Raw genomic sequence first — 6,000 nt, 5'->3', positions numbered from 1 at the left:
CCATCTGTCTCATAAGAGAAAAAAAAAAAAAAAAAGCTTTCAGTCTTGGAGGTACTCAGGGAAACTTACCCATAAACACAGTCATTAGAGATTTCTGAGGAAAAAATCCTATAGGCTCTGCCTGAGAAGTAATTAGCCTTTCAAATTCAGCAATGTTTAATCCCACAAAGCCTTATATACAAAATATAATCCTGTTTTTCTTCAGAGCTGAGCCGGTGAGAGAGCATGACCCCGCTGGACCAGGCTGTGCACAGCTGGGTCCCATTGGCCACATCTGGGTGTCCCGAGGTGTGGGGCGAGGAGGAGGCTTCCAGCAAGCCCAGCTCACCCTGAGGACCTCGAAGGATGCTCTGGGCCTTGGGGTGATGACCCTGTGAGGATGCAGCTGGCAGGAGGCACTGCGGCACATCCCTGGGTTGCTGAGAGATGCTTCAGCTGCTAAATGCCCAAATCGCTTTGGAAAACTGGATTTAAGCAGCCGGTTTTGAACGCTTGTGGTAACAGAGAAACCTGAAATAACATTGTGTGATTTGGGGTGAAGTGCCCCGAGGCCTGGTGATAATAATTGTAGCACTCTTTAAAAAGAAAAATGACTTTTTTTTTTTTCCTGGGCAGTCAAAGCAGCTGACAACATCCCAGGGGACCTCCTGCTGCTTTCGAGAGGAGAAATTGCAGCTTTTCAGAGGCTGAGAAATGACACCTCTCTGCAGCCCACACAGCTCCTGTGGATCTCAGCTCCAGCGCAGCAACACGGTGCTGAGGCCGTGGGCTCAGGGCTGCCACGCTGTGCCTCCAGCCAGGGGACATGTGAGCAATGCAACATCTGTCAGCAGAAACATCAGCATCCATTCCTAACCATGCCATGCCATGATCTGGAAGAAGCTGGTGCAAAGCTCTGCTTTGGAAAGTGTTCCTTGTTCATCCTCATGGTAAGAAATGAGGTGGATCCTGCCAACTCAGTGACATGTGGCCTGTTTCCCCTCGCAGGTGTGATGCCTCAGCCATCCCATGACTGCCCCGAGAGCTGCAAGGCTGGGAGATGAGGTCTGAAATAGCCCAGTGCAATTGCTGACCGTTCTATTGGGGTGAAACCAGTCTCACTAAGAAGACTGATTTAAGTGAGCCCTGATCTTGTGTTCCCACAGCAGTATCCCTGCTCCCTGCTGAGCTCAGCCTCCCAGCGTGACATGGGATATCATCTTTAAACCACATAAAACTTGAATTTTATGAGACAGAAACTGACGAGCACAATGCACTGATAGCTGGGCGTTGACTGCTGATAGGTGCACCGAGGAGCTAATAAGAAAATCTGGCTTTTAATGCATTGATCGTAGCTATTTGATTACAGTAGGGAAAAAAAAAGTCCAACAGAAAATGCTAATAATGTCACAAAACTGAAGCAAATGAAGGAAGTTCAGAAAAATAAAAATACCATAAAAATAAAGAGCACAAAAGCAATGTCTGTTCTTAGACAAGTATTATTATTGGGGTTTTGATGCTCATCTGGACCTGGCTGTTAAGCAATGCCTGCTTCTACGGGCTTTGTAGCTTGGGCAAAGGGCAAATGCAACAAGGAAGGCCAGGTATCTCATAGTAGCACACAAAAGTGAGAAAATCAATACCAATAAACTACTTCAGATAGTGATTAATTAATAGGAATTAATTTTAAAAAGAAGAGGCTATTGACGTAAATTGACAGAGGTGCTAACCTCAGAGCAATTCAGAGAAAATGTCTTTAAAACAGAGTGATTAAGTTGTAGAAAGTAATAAAAGGGCTGAGCTGCCTCCAGGATGAGCTCAGCCAGCCTGGGAACAAAGTCAGGAGAGCCTCTAATTAGATGCTGGAGCTTGATGAGGTAAGTTGGCTGGGTTGGCACTGCCAGCCTGGAGTTCAGTTGTGTCACTTCTGAGTGTTTCCTGGGTGTGGGGACAGCAAAATTCCTGCAGGGTGCTGACAGCTGTGGAATTGGAGATGGAAGCAAGGATCGTAGCAAGAAAGAGTTGGTGTTTCACCTCTCTGGAGGTCTCCAGCACTGCAGTGATGTAACTCCCTATTACTAGAGGCTGCATGGAGCAGGGCCACGTAGGGCCAAGCATAGTCCACAACCATGGTGAGGATGAGTCAGCCTTGGCCTTTTGACTTCTCGAGTTCGTGAGAGTGTGAATTAATGGGACATTTCTGAAAGTGAAAGGGAGGCACCCAGTGGCCCTTTGGGGCGGAGAGGTGTGACAGCACAGCAGGCCAAAACTACGTGTTGGAGATCTTCATCTCTTATCCCCTACCTTCTTTGGTGTTCTGAAGCGCTGGAGGACCACTTGAAGAAAGGTGACCCTAATCAAGTGGAATGTATTTCCAAGTCTTCATTAAGCCCATCTTATGTGATGACCCTCCATCCAAGCAGGTGCCCAGCAGCAGGCTGGGCTGTCCATCCACGAAGAAGAGGCCATCCCTCTCCCCACAGCCTTGCTCTGCCTCCACCCTGGAGCCACTGACCAGAAGCTGGAGGAAAGGGTTAACTGTGGGTGTATTGTCTGAGATGTAGGCCGTATCTGGTTGCTCTGTGGTTAGGGAAAGCTAATGTTGTGTGCCACGTGCAGAGCAGTTCTGAGCTGGTTTCTGCAGGTCTGCTGAGCCACCAGAGCGGCCCCAGCCTTTATTTTCGGTTTTGCTATCTCTGCAAATGGAGCTGTTTACTAACAACGTTTCTTAACAGACAGTTAAAAGCTGATTTATATAAGGCTTCAAAAAAAAAAAAAAAAAAAAAGAAAGGAATTTTAGAAGTTAAGTGTTTTCAGCTCTTTTTGAAATAGCTTGGTTAAATGAGAGTAACAAGGAGCTGAGCCCTGCTTTGCAAAACAAATCGCTGTGATTGGATTCATCTGTGCAACAATGGGAGCTCTTGCTAAATGGCAACTTGGTGGCTTCAGAGAAAACCCTGGCTGGGATCTCACCCCAAAAGCTTGCTTTGGCCAGTGCAGGGGATGCTACCCTTCTGCAGGACACAGCCCAAGCCCCAAGCAGCCAGTGGCCGCCCCAGCCTGCAGGCTGTACCATCCCAGTGCCATGCTGGGTTGGTGGAGATGTGGGATTCATCCTACAGTGCCATCAAGTTGCTCCCTCTGAGCTGAAAGGCTGAAGACAGCTTTGTCTGCAATGGCTCACAGCACAAGTTATTATTGGGACCGAAGACCTAAAATGACCTTGTAGAAAGAAAAAAAAAATGTTGTGGGAATTAAGGAAAGAAGGATCCAAGGGGCCTATTGTTAATGGCTGGCATCATTATAAAGTTCACAATTGGTGACTCATTTAAAGACTGCTTTTCTATGAATGCTTTACTCTGTGCAAATCCATCTCGAAGGGAATGACATTCTCTCAAACTCCTATCAACATTGACGTTTGCAGGAACCAACTGCCTCTAAGCTTTCATTTGGGCAATTAAGACAATTGCAGAAAGCAGTTCCAAATCCTGACTGGAGTTCTCACATACAAACCAGCACTCCCTGGTGGGGCTGGCAGCCTGGTTTTAGGGCCGTGTTGGTAAGTGGGAGCCAAGGAAGTGCCTTCCTCTGGGCACAGCACAAACCAAACCAGTTCTTGGCTGTTCTAGCAGAGAGTGAGGACAGCAAACTGAGCACATGGCTCTGAAAATCGAATGAGGTTTTTAAATTTCTGCTTGTATTATTAATCTACAATATGGTCTTTTAACACCGTTCACCAACATCATTGTGGTTTAAGCACAATTTAACCTAGCATTCCTCCTGACAGCTTGAGAACATCGTATTTGTGCCTGGCTCCCATCTCAGGCTCTTTTCTTGCTCTTGTTTCAACGTGTTGATGGGTGTGGACATCCTGCATCTCACTCGTACCAACCAGAAGCTTTTTATTCTTGCCTGCACGTGCTGGTGAAGTAACAGCAAGCACCATAGCCCAGCACAGGAAGCCCCGCGAGCACAGCCACCTCCAAGGCAATAAAAGAATCACTGCAAAAAAATTGAAAAATAACAAAACATCAGAGCATGGGGCTATTCCAAATGCCAATTCATCTCCACTTCAAATATCAGTCCCATTCAGTTTTAAATGTCAGGGCCCAATTCTCCTCTAGTTCCCGTCAAAACAGAGGCAGGGCAGCCCTCCCTTCTCCGTGGGTCCTGCCTGCTGATGGCACCTGGAGGTGCTTGGTCCTGCTCTGCCTGCAGCGCCGAGCTTCCTCCAGCCCAAGGGAAGCCCTGGCTGAACCAGCTACAAATAAGCCAATATCAGCAAAGTGCAAGGGGCACGCAAGGGCCAGCCTGCTGCCAGCAGGCACATCACCCTGTGCGTCCTGATGGCCACGGCTCTTCACATCAGCTCTGCTGACTCCTCTCAACTCCCGGGAACATATGTTGATAGCAAGCTACATCAAGATTTGCAGCAAAGAGAGTTTTATAATAATATTTTACTAGCTCTAGCATGCATGTTATTGTACGGTTAAGAACAAAATAGGAAACACATGTGTAGATATTATGTACTGCAGAAGTTAAATTCCACCAATGACCACAGAAATATTTATGTTTATGGTTTGTAATGAAAAACTGAATTATAATTATGGATTTACAGAAGTTTGAGTACAATACCATCACAGCATTTGCAAAGAAATGCTAATTCTCAACACTAAAGCCCCCAGTCATTGCACATCTTGACAATGCAGAGACATCTCACTTCATAAAGCTTATACAATGTGTCCAGTATCCTTTTTTTTTTTTTTTATGATCTAACTCATGCAAAAAATTTAATAATGTTGTATTTGCTTTTCCAAAGGCATGTAAGTGCACACATGTGGAAGGATCTATAGGGAATGCTTCAGAAAGGGGGAAAAATCTTGCTCATAGAGAAGAGCGAGATGGGAGGTTATATCCTTGGAGTGAAGGCATCGAGAGAGATGTCAGCACAGCCCTTTGACTTCTTGAGACATGATGTCTTCTGCTGAGGAACGTGGTGGCAGAGGATGCAGCAGATGGCTGTGGAGAATGGCCCTTCCATTCAGGAGGCCAAGGCAGGAGCGTGGCACAACTGAGTGACGCATCTCATGGATGACTCCAAGGCCTCACCTCAACTGCCTCCGTGCTGTCAGAATGAAAGTTTTGCAGCAGTGCTGTTATGAAACGAGGAACTTATTTTTCAGATTTTCTTTTTCCCTAAGGATAAGGCAGCAAAACCGAGGCTAGCTGAAGTAAACTAATGCCTGAGCTCCACTAATGAGCAAGCAAATACTTCTGTATGACTGCCTCCAATGGTGGGTGATGACTCTTTATTGATTGGGTTGAGCAAGATTGCTCTCTAATTACGTGAGTCACCCATGCTCTAAAAATGGAAGAGAAAACTGGCACCGGGAGCTGCCCAGGAGGCTGTGACACAAGCTTTACAGGACCGGAGGTCAGGATTTCCCTTTAAATCAATCGTCAGAACCGGGGTTACAGGGCTGGTCGAGCACTCCCCATTGCTGGGGTCCCATCGGCGCGGTGCTCAGCCTGGTACAATGGCACCCAGCACCGTGGATGCCCAGGCAGCTCTCTGGGCTCAGATTCTCATTTCCGAGTTTCTGATGGCCCAAACACCTTCTTGAGTGGCGGAAGGTGTTTCCTACTGGCATCAGGGAAGAGCGTTTTAATAATGGGAGCCTTAAAATTGTATATAGGTACGGTAGAATAAACTGTCATACCGTCAGTGAAGGTAACAGATTTGTACACGTCCCTAAAACGTTTGTGCAGACTTTGGAATTTAAGCTTATGGCATTATAGTATTTACACAATAATTCAATCTAATTGTGTAGACACGCTGTAAAACTGCTATATCTCTGACGGTTTACTGTGCGGGGGGAAAAAAAGAGATGCTGTTAAACCTTCCTCGCTGACATCTAATGTTTCAGATTTTTTAAAATATTGTATAAAGACTGAGATTTATTTCCTAAGATGTTTCATTAACGGTTGTGGCAGGCAGCTGGCCTGAGGTTTGACACACAA

Source organism: Meleagris gallopavo, chromosome 11 (assembly GCF_905368555.1).
Source record: "Meleagris gallopavo chromosome 11, MGAL_WU_HG_1.1, whole genome shotgun sequence".
In the NCBI taxonomy this organism is placed as follows: Eukaryota; Metazoa; Chordata; class Aves; order Galliformes; family Phasianidae; genus Meleagris; species Meleagris gallopavo.
The sequence above is the reverse complement of the archived record's forward strand: the minus strand, read 5'-3'. Positions refer to the sequence as shown.